Raw genomic sequence first — 18909 nt, forward strand, 5'->3', positions numbered from 1 at the left:
ATATAAATTACCCCAAATAGATATTTTACACCATTTTAATAATTGTGCGCCTCATCTTCGTGAGGTGCGCGCCTTCGCCTCGCGCCTCGGCTTCAAAGACCCTTTGCGCCTCGGCTCGCCTCGTGCCTTTGACTACTATGGTTATACTTGAATTCAAGTGTTTATCAAGTGCCATGTTAACCTTGTCAAACTTGAATTAGTGTGGGGTATTTTCATGGTTTTAAATAACGGTCCTTATGTAATGGGAAATGAGAGACCGAAACCGTTATGGACTGATATTGTGGGGAGAAAAAAATTCACGGACGTTGCACTCCGTTGCACCGTGTAACGGTCTGTTACAGACCGTTTGACGCTCCAATTCGGCGACTTTGCTCGTCTCCTTCGAATCCACTTGACTTTCTCACGATTCCTTGCTTTCCCCCTCTTCAAAAAATCGTACCTTTGATTTGTTATTGGAAGGGGAAGCTAAAGAATAAGAAGGATTGTTCATTGCTGTCGGCCAGCACTTCATCAGTTCACCTCCTCCATTTCTCTGATTTTGAACTTTGAAGCCTAAGATCTGCCCCCCTCAAGCAGTCGCAGCCTCGCAGGCCAGCCTTGCAGCAGCTCCACGAGTTGCCGCTAGCCCTACAGCAGCTCCGTGAGTCGTTGCCGACTCGCCAGTACGTCCTGCAGCAGCTCCCTCCGCCACTCCTCGCCACTCGTTAGTCCTGCAGCAGCTCCCTATGACTATTCGAGACTCCTCCAATCCTCTAGGCTCTAGCGAAGGTGACTTAAATTATTTAATTTCCTTATCTCTCACTCTTTAATCCTTACTTTTCAGGTTTCTTTCTCTCTCCTTTTTTTTTTTTTGCCTCTTGTTTACTTAATTCTTGAATTAGTATATAATTTATATATATTATATTATTTATTTATATATTATAGACTGCCTTAATTATTTATATATCATATTATTTAACTTTATTTATATATTATATGAGGTTTTCCTAGAATCCTAAACTCTTAATTGCTAAGATTTGAGAAATAAATTTAATTGTCTTAAATTTATATATTGTACATAAATATTAAATAATTAATATAGTTTTTATTTTATGAGTTATTTTATTAATAGATGAAATATCTAATATTTTAAAATTTTAATTATTTAAAGATTTTAAATAAATACTGCTTATTATTTTTAATCAAATATTATATTTTATTTTTATGTAATAAATATTTAAAATTAGAAGGACAATTTAGTAGTTACTAACTATATTCTATCTTTTATTTATTTATTTATAAACATTGTAACTTTATATTTTCTATGTGTTTTGTGTAGAAATCATCAATGCAAGTTTATCAAAATGTGACGTGGGAAAGGAAATGAGAACTTAACTAGTGAGGGCATTGGATGACATTTTGGTACTTTAGTGGACTGTAACTATAACGCCCCAGAAAATAATATGCATGTAGGTGTAAAAAATAAATAAATAAATTTAAAAGTAAAATTAATTAATTAATTAAATAATATATTAATATAATATAATAATATTATAATCTAATATATACATACTTGATCTTCTTTCCTAGGATTCCAATTAGAATTGGAATCCAGAGAGTTCTTCCCCCCTCACGCCACTCTCTCTCTCTCTCTCTCTCTAGATTTCTCCCTTGTTTTTCGACTAAAGCGAAAAATGAACACCATCACAGGTTCCTAACTTCGATTTTCGTCATTTTAATTGGAGTTTTTTTTTTTTTAATTTGGGGATCTTTGGCACTACTCCAAGGTTAAGGTAAGGAGTACAAATTATGTTATTTATTTTAGGAATTTATTCGATTAAATCATAGTATATAATTATTGAAATATTGTATATGGTTTTCTAAATAATTTTGTGGGTATGAAAATTATGGTTTATTTATTAAATTGGGAATATTTTGGAATTAAGTTAAACTACAGAGATTTAATTAAATTAGATTTATGGGAATATTTTGAAATTAGATTAAGCTGTAGGGATTTGATCATATTGGTGTTTTTAAATATGTTAGAAATTAAATTTAAATTTGGGAAGTTGATCATACCTAAGTTTTTAGAATTTAACCGATTAATGGGAGCGTGTGAGCCTAGAGGTGTTAGGATAATAATTATTTTGGGATTTAGCTGATTAAGTTAAAATATATGGTTACAAGATTTTGTGTTTCGAACGCCATAGACGTTAGTTGAGGATCCTTGCAGGAACATTTTCGGTAATCAAGTAAGGGGAATACATTATATCAGCTTTTTAAAGATTTTGAATCGATTAAATTTGAATATATTATACGAATACGTTGTATTTGAATTTTTGTATGATTTGGGCATATCGAATGGTCGTTTTTGAGTGTTACACATATTTGGGAACAACTAGGAGGGTGATTCGTGTGCCTCCATTTTAGGAAAAATTGTAGGTTTAAATTAAATAGAATTTTTGGAAAACAATTAGACCAGATTTTAGAAATATGCGCTTTTTCCTGGCGGATTACTTAAATGAAAAATTTAATGTATAATCGTGTGACATGAGATTAATTAACAAATAATTTTATATGATTTTTTTTTGAAATTGTTATGATATGTTATTGTGAGTATGTGATGTAATACTAGTTTATGAATATATGTATATAGTGAGATTATTGTGAAATTATAAAATGACAAGTTTGATATGAATATGTGAATGTGATAGTTTAATTCTGTTATATGGTAAGTTAGATTTTGCATTTGATTGAGAAATTGAAGTGGTGATGTTCTGTATAGAAATTCTGTGTGAAGTTTATATTGATGCCGAAGGCCTGTGTGACGTATAAATATAAGGTGGTGATGCTCAGTATAGAAACTTTGTGTGAAGTCTATACTGATGCTGAAGGCTGTGTGACATATAAATTGAAGTGGTGATGCTTAGTATAGAAATTCTGTGGGAAGTCTATACTGATGCCGAAGGCCTGTGTGGCATATAAATATGAAGTGGTGATGTTCAATATAGAAACTCTATGTGAAGTCTATACTGATACTGAAGGCCTGTGTGGCGTATAAATTGAAGTGGTGATGCTCAATATAAAAATTCTGTATGAAATCTATATTGATGCTGAAAGCCTGTGTGACATATAAATCGAAGGAGAAGGCCTGTGTGGCATATAGAAGTACTATAAAAGTGTAAATTTAATTATCTGTGATGAGTTGTAAAACTTACGTTAGTAGATGTAATTGAACTGCATTATATTGTTTGTGATATGTCATAAACCTTACGTTAGTAGATTTATTTTAAACTGTTTTACCTTGTGTGTGATATGTCGTAAAACTTACGTTAGTAGACTTATCTAATTGCATCATATTGATTATGCTGATGTTCAGTATATTTAGGGGTAATATAAGAGACATATATAAATAATTGTCACAATAGAACACATTGATAATAATGTATTTCATCTTATTGAGAGATGTCTCACCCCATGATTATTCTAAAATTTTTCAGATGTCTTGTGGAGTATGATAGTAATCAGAATAACGCAGTGGAAGCATGGGATGGGATAGAATGTCCGGTATAGAGTTGTATTATTTTATTAATCTATTGATGATCTCAGAATCCTATATGTTGTATTGAGATTTTTAGTTGTAATAAATGATGGTTTTTAGTGTTCTGGTAATTGTTATGGAAATCTTCCGCTATTTAATTATATGGTATCAGAGATTTATTTTTAGAATAAAACCCCCGACCCAGTTTTGGGTTTGGGGCGTCATAATTGGTATTAGAGATTAGAATATAGATTCTGTATACTTTAGGGATGATTATTACCAAAGTATAAGAATGGATAGACTGAGTGTTGTAGGAGCGATTAGATATAGGATGCATAGCGAAGTAAAGTACAACAAGCAAATTGTAATTTTGGAGTTTTGTCTCATAGCCGAAAGCAAAAATTCATTGAGGGTTTACAATGATTTTTCTTGAACAATCGACAGTTTCAGAAAGTCACGTAAACCTTATACGTTTTCTTTCGGAATATTGCACTATGATCTTGTTTTGTGTAAATAGTCACGGTAAGGAATAAGTTACCATTTGCAATACTGGAATATTAAAATATAAATTTGTGTATTTTGGAATGTGCGCACCTTTACACATTAGGATGTACTCCTAGTTCTCTATGATATTCTTATGATTTAGTGTGCATGGATATGAGAGCAATTGAAAGAATGTTAGTGGTTACCCTCAGATTTAGATGCTTAGAAATCCCAGGGGTTCTTTAATGGTGAAGTTGTTGGGGATATTGATTATCCTAAGATTTTTTGAAAAGTTATAATTCTTTGGAAACATTCAATCTTTCCATATTTCTATAAGTCAGCCATGGGTCTTTGGGCCAATTTTTAAGGAGAGTATAAGATCAGAATTCAGTTCCAGTCTGAAATAAAATAATCAAAGGAAGTAAATTTAAATTTTGATCAATCAAAAGAGGAATAGAAGATATTCTTTTATAGCACATGAGTCAAGTATCCAATGAATTTAGAATTTCAAAGAGTGCGAATCATTTTTTAAAGTGGTTAAAGAAAATGAGGCAAAAAAAATAATGGGATAAACTTAAATTAAATAGGACCACACACACAAGGATATGTAAATAATTAATTTAGGTTAGTATAAGAAGATCTTACAATAAGAAATCATATTACTAGCCCATAAAAATGTATGCAACACCCAAGGAAATATCAACATGTAAAAGAGACTGCGATGCATAATGTAACAACTTGATTTTTGTTGCCCTCCTTTTTTTTTTTTTTACATAAATTAAATGTAAAATTTCTACTACTCTAATACCTTTTAATATAAAACAAACCAACATCACAGGCCAAATAGGACCTGTGAAATCTGAGACGCAATAAACAATCTAAAAAGTGGAAAGCATAATACATACAACCATGCCAATATATACAATACTAGTGTCAAAATATTTTTCAAAATATACATACACAACCATTCCAAAAACACCCTCGATTGAACCTAGGAACTACTCAAATTGACTTCCCAAAAATACTCACCCTACAGATAGGGTAGTACAGAAGTCATCTCTATCTACGAGTCTGATCTACTCGTCTAACTGGATCACCTGAAAAATATTGAATCACTGGAATGAAACAACGAAATATGTTATTACTAATGTATGACAGGTGAGTTTACATATTTGTAAAATTAGATATAGAAATACCATAAATTACTGAATCTAAGAAAACATGTGTAAATATTACAGTATAACTCAAACCTATGTTGCTTAACATAAACTAATTTTTCTGGATTTTCTAAACATAATACTTCTAATATCCATAAGTATATCTATGGTTTCTGTAAACTTGAATATACATATTTATAATAATTGAGAAAATTGCTTTGGATGGATAACTGAAAGTCATGATTTAACCCTTCATTACAGGATTGTGCGGCTCGAAAACGGGACCTATCCTGGATGGCTGATCAGGGTAAGTCAACTGAACTCCGAAAGTCAGATAGACCTTCTCAACCCTTATCTGAAGGAGGGTTTGTCCACAACGTAGGCATGATTGACTGCTGAATACCACATACTATTTGAGTAATGTGGTTGAACTCTGAACTGAATATAGTTACGGTACCGTGCTCTGCTGACTAAATCTGATCCATCAGGATCTGATACTATATACATATGTAATTAATATATCTATATTAATGTTTTACCATGATTTTATAATAATTAAAACATTGTAAAACTAATTTGTTAATCTGAACAACTGGTTGAACATTTAATGTCTATATATCTGATTATTTGACTAAAATCATGGTATTTTGATTATGCTATAAATATATGTTTCTATATATATATATATATACTGTAAATCTTGGTATCATAAAAAATAGATAAATCATGGTATTCTGAATATTCTGTAAAATTTCTATCTGTATATATATACTGAAAATCATCTTCTTATAAAACATATATTTATCCCATGACATTTTCTGCCCAATACACTGCAACACATGGTATTTGTAAACTGTATAAATACTGTACTAATTTGTTATAAACTCATGCCACACAATTTAAATAAATAAATTCACTTGTTCTAAAATCTGTATTTTCTGCTATATATATATATATTGTAATCTGAATAATAATAATATGGTAAAACATATAATTTCTACTGACTATCATACTAAAATTCTTAGCATAACATATTTCCCTTACATAATTATCTGAGCACTAACTATTATTTGCAATATCACGTATGCGGCATTCATAATTTTAACATCCTGAGATAACACACGTACATTTTCCAAATCAAACAATTGAATTAACCTAAATAATTATCATATTCATACTCCCCAAATCTACACATGCACAAATCTTAAACTATACTCCATATATCATTTTGCTTAGGTTCCTAAAATACCACCCACTGGGGTCCTCAACCCTTGTCCACAGGATCCCAAAACACCATATTCTTGAAAATATAACATCATAATTTTACTTCACAAAATCCCAATATTTTCGCATATAATGCAGAATTTGACTTCAAATGAATTAGGTAATACTGAAAATGCACAAAAAATCCACTCACCCTGGTTTTTGGATGGTTCCCAAGTTAGCCTAACCAACGGATTACTCCAGCAGATTTGAAAAGAATCTTCCTAGGAGTGACGTGATGACTTCGGATCGTCTATCTGGTGAAAAATGAGGCCGAAATCAAGGAGAGAAGGTGAAAGGGACAAAAACTTAGAGAGAGAAAGAGCCACATGCAAATTTCCTACGCTGAAATTTGATTTTAGCATACTTATATACCTGCCTTTGTCGACGAGACACGTCACTTGGTCGACGAGGTCAAGAAGGGAGTTCGTCGATGAACTCATAACCTTCGTCGACGAATTTCAGGCCCTGAAATAGCCCTCTTGGTAACTGCTCATTGATGAGACACGTGTCCCTGTCGACGATTCTAATAAGCCACTTCTTCTGTGTTAACCTTCACCTGATGATAATTTGATCTGAGGTTGATCTTAGAATAGACCCGTGTACCTTGAAACTGATCAAATAAATCATCTATATGGGGTAGAAGATATTTGTTCTTGATGGTTACCTTGTTTATCTCCGTATAATTTATGCACGTCCTCATAGACCCGTCTTTCTTCTTTACGAATAACACTGGTACTTCCCAGGATGATGCGCTGGGTCTGATAAACCCTTTATTCTATAAATCTTGTAACTGATCCTTTAATTCTCCCAATTCAATTGGAGCCATATGATATGGAGCCTTAGAGATCAGTGTTGTCCCTGGAGGTAAATCTATAGCAAAATCTACCTCACAATCGAGAAAAGAAGACAAGAGGAGGAAAGGACTAGGGTAAGACTCTAAGATTTATCATTCTTGTTTTGTTCAAGTCCATACAATTATTGCGTGTGTGTGAGTGAGTGTAGATACCCCAATCCAAACTAAGGTTCACCCCTGTTTTGAAAAAATACCCGAGCACTCGGCCCGAACTTGCACTCAGGTTCGAACCTGTTTTAATTGCAAAGCCCCAAGGCCCATTTTTCAAATTTCAGTGACCTAGGGCCAATTAGTTTTAAAACCCCTAACCCTGTTTTAACTTTAAGAACCTCAAGCCCATTTCAATATTCTTAATCCATAAGCCCATTTCGAGTTCTAACTCAACCCATTTCAAAAGCTACCCAAGCCCTTTTCAAGATTTACCAAGGCCTATTTTTTAAATCCACCCTCAAACCCAAAGCCAATTCTAAACTCACCCAAGCCTGTTTTGGTTAAAACGTTAATACCAAAGCCCACTGAGCCTGACTCGGGCTTAACCGAGTTGATCCACCCTCCCCCACTCATCGGGTTAAGATGAATTGCCTCGTTTCAACCCGAAGCAAGATCCAAAACCCTAGCCATAACAGATTCACACACAAGACGCCATAAACACAACCAGTATTCCAAATCACATAAGCGCTAGACCAAAGCCAGCATTCAATCAACAGTTCAAACAGGAAATAAAAAAAATATAGAAAAGAAAACTTATCTTCGAACTTTGAATCAACCTCTCCAAGACCCATCTTCGGGGGGTGTTTGCCGTAGTGCCCTCGGGGTACCCTGATTTGACCCAAATCTGATCGCAAGAGAACTATAGGGAGCGTAAGAAGAGGATCCGTACTCGTAAGGTAGAAAGAGGAAGCAAAAGAAGGAGTGAGCGTTCGAGCAGGCTGTTTGACGAGTTTCCTTGACGAGGGTTTGAGAGGGCGATATCGATGGCGGAGGAGCACTATCATCGTCTTCAATCTCGGCGGTGTCGAGATGGATGGTGGTGTTTCCAACGGCGTGAAGCAGTTGTAGTTGGAGAGCAGCCGTGATGGTGGTTGTGGAGTGACCATGGTTGAGCTTGACGGTGGCCATGGTGATCGTCAATTGCTGAAGAGCGAAGAAAAACTGAGGGTAGGGTTTCAACTGCAAAGAGGCTTGAGAAGGAGAAAGGAACGAGAAGAGAGTTACGAAGGGGACTTGGGGTTTCAGGTTTAAGCTCGTGGAACAGCGAGGAAGGGTGAGAGAGAGGGTAGAGAGCAAAAGTGCAAAATGAAATGAAGAAAAATTTTAAAGTTTAAGTATGCTTTGTGTCTACCCACTTAGAAGACGACACGTGTAGTGTTATCATCCACACATGTCCGGCCTCGCGTGGCCTCTCCTCAAATGTCTGATTGATGCTTTACGACAACAGTGAGTTTGCGCCACATTCACGATCTGCACCTCATCAATCTACCCACTCAGAAGGTGACACGTGTATGGTCTTTGTAGAGACTCTGGAAATAGTAAATAATGAAATAATAAAGAAAAAGAGAAATATTGGTTTGGCACAAGCCAAACCTTCGACGATTTTGGGTGAGCTCAGAAAACCGTTGAGGATTTTGAGTTATTGCGACCAGAGGAAGGTAAAATAGTAGAAATGATTTGGTTAAAAAGGCGAAACCGTCAACGGATTCAACCCTGCGTTAGCAAGGCTATATAAAGACTTTAAGTTCATTTTTTATGTTACAAAATAAAACTCTCCTGTCTCTCTATTAGGGTTGTGACCACCACTCTCTCTCTCTCTCTCTCTTCGATTTTTCTCTCAAAACAAGCACGAATTAGTTAATAAACATCATTTTGGGATCCCTGCTATGATTCTCCGTTGTTTAACCAGAGCGATTTTGCTATTTAGGCTTCACAGGCACCACTCCAAAATTAGGATAAGGAAGTTATTTTTTAGGTTTAATTAGTTATTGGAATATGTGGGCTTAGGGAATGTTAAAATGATAAATATTCTGGAGTTGAGCTGATTGAGTTAGGATATGTGGATATAGGGTTTGTGTGAGCGTTGCAGACACAATTTGGGATCCCTGTAGGCATAACTCTAGGAAACATATAAGGGGAATAAGTTATGTCGATTATTTTAGAAAATTGTACCGATTAAAATATAATATGCGATTATAGAATTATAGAGTATGATTGTTTGGATGATTCAGAGTATTAAAGTTATGGGTATGGAAATTATAGTTTTACGTATATATATATATATATATATATATATGTATTTTGGGGAAAAGCTTGGTATTTTAGATTCAAATAAACCCTAGAGATGAGAATATTATTATTTTATAGCAGAGAATTATAGTTTATCCCATACAGTAGGGAAATACAGTTTTCCTATATAGATTATTAAATTATGAATATCACTCAAATTGTGTGGCATAAGAAATGATAGTTTTAAATACAGAGTTTATATACAATATTTTACAGAGCCATGAAAATACAGTTTATTCAGAACCATGATATATAGTTTATACTAATTCATAGTATTACAATTTTATACAGATTCATAATATTGCAGTTTATATAGAACCATGATATTATAGATTTATTCAGAACCATGATATTATAGATTTATACAGAACCATGATTTTACAGTTTATACAGAATCATGGTATTACAGTTTATACAAAATCATGGTAACACAGTAATATTTATAAATAGTATTATATAGTATCAGAACCCTGATTGACTAGAGATTTGCAGAGAGTACGGTACTGTTGCTATACAGTTATAGTAGTGTAGCCACACTTTCAGATAAAATGTTGGTAAATCAATTGATTGGGCCAGAGGAGAGTAGAGGATCTCCCTATAGTCCGGACTAGGCTGGGTAGGCCAATCGTACTCACAGTTACAGTTACAAATACAGATACAATTTGACTTATATATATACATAGATTTACGATAGCAGAATTATTTATCATAATTAAAAGTATGTTCAAATAGAAAATGTGTATCTTAAATGATATAGGTGTGAGTTATGTGTTATATATATATACAGAGATGTCTTTTCGGTTACAGTTGAATTGATAGCTCTGTTTTGATTATAAAACTCATCTGCCATATACTGATATTAACTTATTCCTACTTATTGAGAGGTGTCTCACCCTAAGAATTCAAACATTTTAGGAGATCCAGACAAACAGGCGGAGCAAGCTCCGAGGTAGAGGAGGTTGTGGTATTGCCCTAGTTTCAGGGTAAGTATTCGAGCTGGGAGATATGTTTTTGTGTAATCCCTAGGAGGTATGATGACTTTTGGGGATATAAGTATAGTTATGTGTTTATGGATGATTAGAACTCTGGTATTGTTGTTGGATGTATGTATATATGTAGTAGCTTCCGCTGTGTAGTATGTTATGTTTGAAGACTGTTGTACTTGGTGCCACTTTGGGCATTACAGGGTACTATAGTGTATTTTATACATATATTGTGAATGGAGTATTGCACAGGGCATTACAGTTGGTGTCAAAGTTTATTATGTGGAAAAAAAAATTATATATATATATAGCAGAATTTTCGGGTCGTGACAGTTTTGACAAGACCTTAAATAGGTTGGCCCCTTTTGAACCAGTGACTCTCCAAATCGATTCAGGTCCTTTGAATCGGCATGGAACCAGTTTAATTCCCTTATCCTATTCAATAATTCACAATAAATTCAAATAAATTCAACAAAAATCATAAAAAATTTCAAGAAAATTTAGAAAAATGCACAAAAGATATTTTGAAGTTTTAAAATGTTTTGCACTTGAAAAATGTTATAAAATACAATAAGAACTTAGGAAAACTTGGGAAAATTCACAAAATATTTCAAAGTTGAAAAAACTATTTTTTGCATTTGAAAAAATCACAAAAATTTAGATAAATTATAGAAAAATTCCCAAAAATTATTAGAAAACTACTTTTGTGCCAAAAAAATCCTAAAAATCATAGAAGACTATAAAAATTACAAAAATATTTCAAGGTTAGGCAATTGTTTTTGTGTTTGGAAATATCATAAAAAGTCACAGAAATTTTAAAGAATCATAAAATTCAGAAAACTCGGGAAAAAGTTTAAAAAATATTTTCAGGACTTGATTTTCCTCATTTTGCTTAATTGTCTTTGTGTTATTTAAAATTTTTGGAAAAATCACAAAAAGTCATAAAAATAAATTTTGAGGTTAGAAAAATGTTTTTGTACTTATAAAAATCACCAAAAAAGAGAAAAAAAATATTTTCGAGGTTTAGAAAATTGTTTTCATCTCGAATGAGTCTCAAACCTCTCGGAATATTATTTTCAAATTTTAAAATCTTGAGAGTGTATTTTTGTAAATTATTTTCTCAATTTTTCGATTCTGATGATTTAAAAGGGAAGCATGAGCTCTTCAGAGTACGGTATGCCCTGATTTTGAGGGAATACTTATATAGTATTTTATTTTGTGCATTTTCTTTGATTTTTGAAAGGGATTAATTTTCAAAGGCTTATTAAATTTAATTAGTGGGATAATTTTCAATTAATTAGGTACCGTTCGTAAGAACGAGTGCGTAGGGGTGCTAATACCTTCCCCTAACATAACCAAACTCTTAAACCCGACTCTGGTAATGTAGACCGATTCTACCTTTAATTGGGTAGTGATCAAGTGTTCTACCCACACTCCAAAAGGTTAGTGGCGACTCCATCACACCTTGATTTTCATGAAAATATTTTTAAAATTACCTTTTACTACCTTTTCCAAGTTCGTGTCTGAGAACGTCGCGACAAGAGCTAGAGTCTTGAGGGACTTGTGAGATTGAGAGAACTCAAACACAACAGCCTATTCAAAATGAATTCAGAAAATTCATTCATTGTAATTGCACCTCCAGTGTTTGATGGAACAAATTATCAGATGTGGACTGTTAGAATGGAAGCCTATCTTGATTCAACTAATGATCTATGGGAAGCTACTGAACAAGTATATGAAGTTCCAGCCCTTCAAACAATCCAACTCTTGCACAAATAAAAAATCAGAAGGAGATGAAGCAAAGAAAATAAAAAATAAGAGCAACCTTGTTTGCAGCAGTCTCATCCACCATTTTTACCAGAATAATGACACTGAAAACAGCCAAGGAAATTTGGAATTTTTTGAAGCAAGAATACGAAGGAAATGAAAGGGTCAAAGGGATGTAAGTGCTGAATTTGATCGGAGAATTTGAGATGCAAAAGATGAAAGAATCAAAAATAGTCAAGGAATATTCTGACAGACTTCTTGGCATTATCAACAAGGTAAGTGTAATAACCCAAGAAATTAATCAGGGTCTCGGTGACGAACACAAGGAATTCATCGACGAGGGTACATGAGGATCTCGTCAACGATGACACGTTTCATCGACGAGAAGATACTGAAAGGGGGTTTTTGACAATCTGAAATTCGTCGACGAGGGGTTCAGGTTCGTCGACAAACTTTCTACAAGGACTCGTCCAGTGCCAGTGTCGTGGAGTCGGTTCAAGGAATTATTCTTCAAGCGATATTTCTCTGCTGTCGTTCGGAGCACAAAGATAGCAAAATTTCTGCATTTAGCTTAGGGACAGATGACCGTGTCTTAGTATGTTGCACGATTCATTGAGTTATCCTGTTTCACCCCACACTTGGCACTAGATGAGGAAAAGAAAGTAAGGAAGTTTGAAGAAGGCCTGAGGCAAAATTTATTTAAGCAAGTCATTAGCTTCCAGGCTCAGACGTTCGCGGAAGTGGTGGATAGAGCTGCTATTATTGAGAGTGGTATGCAGAGAGGTACTGCAGCTTAGAGTTAGAGGAAGAGGTCTGCGACTCAGGATTTGCAGGCAAGTTCCAGCCGAGGGCCATGGAAAGGAGATCGATATGGAGGTAGTTAGAGACGAATGATGGGTCGCGGTGGTCCTCAGGGTGGACGAGCTTTTCCTACCTGTCCTAGGTGTGGCCGTAGACATCCAGGTGAATGTAGGATGGGTGAGGATGTCTGCTATCACTGTGGAAGACCCGAACACAGATATTGGTCGTGTCAGGGATTGCTAGCTTAGGAACCAGCTCTCAGACCGTTTTGGGGTGGTTATCAGGCGCCGTGTGGAGGCCAGCAAAGGAACACTGCATCGACGAGAGTGTAGCGTTGACGTCGATGCAATTGGAGACGTAGTTAGAGGTACCCTTACTACTTTCTCATATACAACTGTTGTTTTATTTAATACAGGTGCCACCCATTCTTTTATTTCATCGGTGTATGCTAAATTAACGGGGTATGAGGCACAATTATTGGATGTTGGTTTAGTTGTAAATATGTCGATTAGATTAGTAGTGAGATGTAGGAGGGTACTCTGGGACTTTCCACTAACTATTCGGGGAAAGGTATTGCCAGTTGATCTTGTGATGTTAGATATGTAGGGGTTTAATATAATTCTGGGTATGTATTAGTTGACAGTTAATCATGCTAGTATTGACTGTCATTTGAAAGAAGTGATTTTTAAACCTCCAGGAGAGTAAGAATATAGATTTCTTGGTTTGCGAGTACGTTCTTCACCACAACTTACGTTAGCTATTTAGGTGAGGAAACTGATTTAAGAAGATTGCCAGAGATTTGTTGCCTGCATAAAGGAATTATCAAAAGAAGAACTGAAACAAGTTGATATTCCTGTGGTAAGAGAATTTTTAGATGTATTTCTAGAAGAGTTACCTAGTTTGCTACCAGACCGAGAGATTGAGTTTAGTGTAGATCTGTTGCTGAGGTCAGCACCGGTATCTAAAACACCATATCATATGGCCCCAGTTGAATTGAAAGAATTGAAAGATCAGTTACAGGAATTACTAGACAAGGGATTTTTCAGGCCCACTGTGTCGCCCTGGGGTGCACCAATTTTATTTGTGAAGAAGAAAGACGGGACCATGAGGTTGTGTATCGATTATAGAGAGATAAACAAACTGACAGTCAAGAATAAATATCCTCTCCCTAGGATTGATGATTTCTTTGATCAGCTCCAGGGGACCCAGGTTTATTCTAAAATTGACCTGTGGTCGGGTTATCATTAGGTGAAAGTTAAAGCAGAGGACATTTCGAAAACCGCATTCCGAACCAGATATGGGCATTACGAGTTCTTAGTGATGCCATTTGGATTGACTAATGCACCAACAATATTTATGGATTTAATGAATCTAGTATTTCATCAGTATTTAGACCAATTTGTGATTATATTTATTGATGATATACTGGTCTACTAGAGGATTTTTTAGGAGCACGAGTACCATTTGAGGTTGGTATTACAGACATTGGGAGAGAGAAAGCTATACATGAAATTCAAGAAATATGAATTTTGGCTGAAGCATGTTTCTTTTCTTGGCCATGTGATCTCTGAGGCAGGTGTCTCTGTTGACTCGAGTAAGATAGAGGCAGTGGTAAATTGGGTAAGACTTGGAAATGTTCAAGAGGTTAGAAGTTTTCTAGATTTAGTAGGTCACTACCGTCACTTTGTTGATGGTTTCTCCAGTTTATTAGGTCTATTGACGTGACTCACGAGGAAAAATGTAAGGTTTGAATGGACTGATGACTGTGAGCAGAGCTTTCAGGAATTGAAACAGAGATTGGTTACTGTCCCAGTATTGGCTATCCCATCAGGGGAGGATGGGTTTGTGATATACAGTGATGCATTCCTGAAGGGTCTTGCGTGCGTATTGATACAACATGGCAGGGTTATTGCATATGCTTCTAGACAGCTTAAAGAATATGAGAAAAACTATTCTGACCATGATTTGGAGTTAGTTGCAAAGGTGTACGCTCTCAAGATCTGGAGGCATTATTTGTATGGTGGAAAGTGCGAAAATTTCACGGATTACAAGAGCCTAAATTATTTCTTTACCTAGAAAAAATTGAATATGAGGCAAAGAAGATGGCTAGAACTTATTAAAGATTATGACTGTACTAATAGTTACCACCCGGGAAAAGCGAATGTGGTGGCTGATGCTTTGAGTAGGAAGTCAGTGGGACTAGCACTGGTGGCTATGGAGATTCATCACCTGATTCTGATGGATTTGGAGAGACTTGGCATAGAGTTAGTAGAGGATAGTCCTCAAGCATTGGTTGCCAGCTTGATTGTACAACCTACACTATATGAGAAGATTAAGGCCGCTCAGGGTGATGATGCAGAATTAGCAGAGGTGATAGCCAGAGTACGGCATGGTTAAGGAGAGGAGTTTAGTATCTCTGATGATGGAGCTTTGAGATTTCGCACCAAATTATGTGTGCCGGATGATGAAGATATTAGAAGAATAATTTTAGAGAAAGCTCACAAATCACTATACACAGTACATCCTAGTAGTACTAAAATGTATAGGGATCTGCGAAAGTACTTTTCGTGGAGTGGAATGAAAAGAGAAATTGCCGAATTTGTATAGCAGTATTTGATGTGCCAGCAGGTTAAGGATGAGCACCAGAGACCAGCAGGGCAGTTGCAACCACTCTTTATTCCAGAGTGGAAATGGGATCATGTCTCTATGGACTTCATTATTGGGTTACCACTAGTATGATAAGGAATGAATGGAATTTGGGTGATTATTGATTGTCTGACGAAGACCGCCCATTTCATCCCCTTTAAAGTCGACTATTCTATGGACAGACTGGCAAAAATATATGTTCAGGAGATAGTTCGCGTCTATGGTGTACCGGTATCCATAGTCTCGGACCGGGACCCTCGATTTATTTCACGATTTTGGAAAAGTTTTCAGGAGGCTATGGGTACACAGTTAGCATTTAGCACTGCTTTCCATCCTTAGAGAAATGGTTATACTGAAAGGACGATCTAGACATTAGAAGATATGTTTTGTGCATGTGTGCTAGATTTTGGGGGTAGCTGGACTCAGTTTATGTCGGTTGAATTTGCTTACAATAACAGCTATCAGGCTAGCATTGACATGCCACCCTACGAGGCATTGTATGGTAGGAGATATCGTTCTTTTCTCTTCTGGGATGAAGTTGGCGAAATGCGGTTTTAGGTCTAAAGATAGTACAGCAGGCGTATGATAAGGTCCGCCTAATTAAAAAAGAATTAGTACTGCGCAAAGTCGGCAGAAAAGCTACGCAGACACTCGCCACCGGGAGTTAGTGTTTAACGTGGGAGATTGAGTATTCCTGAAGGTAGCTCCTTTGAGAGGAGTTATGAGATTTGAAAAGAAGGGCAAGTTGAGCCTTAGGTATATTGGCCTTTTTGAGATATTAGAAAGAATAGGGTCAGTTGTCTACAGGTTAGTTTTGCCGCCAATTTTATCTAGAATACACGACGTATTCCATGTAACTATGCTGAGGAAATACATCCTAGATCCATCCCATATAATCAGTTATGCAGAAATAGAGTTTAAGGATTCATTAACTTATAAAGAAGTACGAGTACGGATTTTGAACAGAAAGACACAAGAATTGCGCACCAAAGAAATTCAGCTAATAAAAGTTTTGTGAAGGAATCATGCTATAAAGGAAGGTTCTTAGGAACTTGAGGAACAGATGAGACAGAAATACCCGCAGTTGTTTCAAGAGGTTTAGTGGTAATTAGGTAAAGTATAATAGTTAGGTAGAGTTTCATTTGCAGGTACATGTATTGATTTAGTTAATGATTAGTTTTTAGTTTTATATGTGTAATCTCTTAGAGTTTAGAATGTAACCACAGTATTCCTCCGCCATAAGTAAGGGTAAGTAATAAAATAAGTAGATTGTTTTCCTCTATGGGATGGTAGATGGTGTTCAACACAGATAGTAAATTTCAAGGACGGAATTTTATAAGGAGAGGAGAATGTAATAACCTAAGAAATTAATTAGGGTCTCGACGACGAACACAGGGAATTCGTTGACAAGGGTACATGAGGATCTCGTTGATGAGGACACGTCTTGTTGACGAAAAGATACCGAGAGGGGATTTTTTACAGTCTGCAATTTGTCGACGAGTGGTTCAGGTTCATCGAAGAACTTTCTTCAGGGACTCGTTGACGAGATGAGGTGTCTCGTCGACGAATCCAGGTCTATAAGTATTTCTAAAATCGGATTTTTCACAGAAATGTGGGGCAAGAAACACTTTTCTCTCTCTAAAACGTCCCTCTCCCCTTCTCTCTTCGATTCCGGCTCCATTTCTCGTTGAATCGACGATCTGAGGCCACCATGATGCTCTTGGGAAAGTTCTCTACAAGTCTGCCGGAGCGGATCGTTGGAGGGGCTGGTTTGAATTTCGTCCGAATTTCATGGTAAGACATTTTATTCAGTGTTTGCCTTTACCATAGTTATATAAAATGTTGTACATAGAAAAATAATAATATTTTATTCCAAGAGATGTTGTTTTCAGGATGTTGTGTGGAAAACCCTGTGGGTATAAAGTCAGAATACAGTAGGGGCTTTTCAGAAATTAGGCAAGAGAAATATGCTATGCTAGGGAGTTTTAGAATGTATCACAAAAGGTTATGAATGTATATTTATAAGCATGTTGATTAGATTATTTTCCCAGAATATCATGATTATTATTTTTATAGTGAAATTACAGAAAATAGATTATGAAATTTTAATTACACAGTTGTGTGACCTGAGTTTATTATAGTTTAGCATGATTGATTATGCAACTTTACAGATATTCAATTATACATATTAATATCAGAAAGTCAGATTTATAGTATTTATCAAAATAACATGATTTCTAAATCATAACACTCAGACATATATTACAGATATTACAGACAGATATTACAAACAGATATTATAGATATTTCAATCAGATATTATAGATCAGATTTATAGTGTTATGGTTGTTTTGAAATTATGTTAAAAGCAGCAAGATAAATATATATTTACATATGTATACAGTATTACACGATATTAGAACCTTGTGAAAATTATAGACAGATATATATATAGCAGAACACAGTACCGTTGCTATTACAGATAGAGTGCAACCACATTACTCAGCTAGTATGTGAATTTCGTCTAACCGTACCAGGAGAGATTGCAGTCTCCCCAGCAAGCTGGGTTGAGGTGGCCGGTTAGACGATGATAGGGATGGAGATTGCCCGGAGAGATTGTAGTGGGCCAGATTGACGGATGTTATAGATATAGATTGACTTGCCTGATTGGCCAACTAGAGTAAGTCCAGCCTACGCGCCGCACAACCCTATCATGAGGGGTTATATCATGATATACAAATCCCGGGATATAGCAGAAGTTCCTATGTACAGATATATCACACAATAACATTTTATATTATCATATTAACAGTAAGTACAGATAGCAAGCTCAGATACACAATTGTATTTTAAACTACATTACATGTATTTTGTACAGTATATCAGCTTACTCATTTTACAGTATCAGTATTATTTCAGTATATTAAATGTGTAACTTAGCTGCCACACACTGGTAATAGCACATTTCATCTTACTAAGCGTTGTTTCATTTCAGTGACTTACTATTTTCCAGGAGATCCAGCTAGGCGAGCAGATTAGGCTCGCAGGTAGAGATTATCTTACACTGCCCATATTGGAAGGGTAGGTGTTTCTTTATGATACCAGTGGTTTGGGGTAGATTCCAGGTTTTTGATGTTGTCACTGGGTATCTTG

The 18909-nt window shown here is 35.5% G+C and overlaps 1 long non-coding RNA gene across 1 annotated transcript; it reads left to right on the forward strand.

Annotated features, from left to right (window-relative positions):
• The first annotated feature begins 267 nt into the window (after positions 1-267).
• On the forward strand, positions 268-3645 carry LOC131165703 (uncharacterized). The gene is made up of 2 exons (XR_009139634.1): positions 268-768; positions 3480-3645. It is a non-coding gene; the product is annotated as an uncharacterized LOC131165703 (long non-coding RNA).
• The last annotated feature ends 15264 nt before the right edge of the window (positions 3646-18909 follow it).

Source organism: Malania oleifera, chromosome 10, assembly GCF_029873635.1.
Source record: "Malania oleifera isolate guangnan ecotype guangnan chromosome 10, ASM2987363v1, whole genome shotgun sequence".
Taxonomy (NCBI): domain Eukaryota; kingdom Viridiplantae; phylum Streptophyta; class Magnoliopsida; order Santalales; family Ximeniaceae; genus Malania; species Malania oleifera.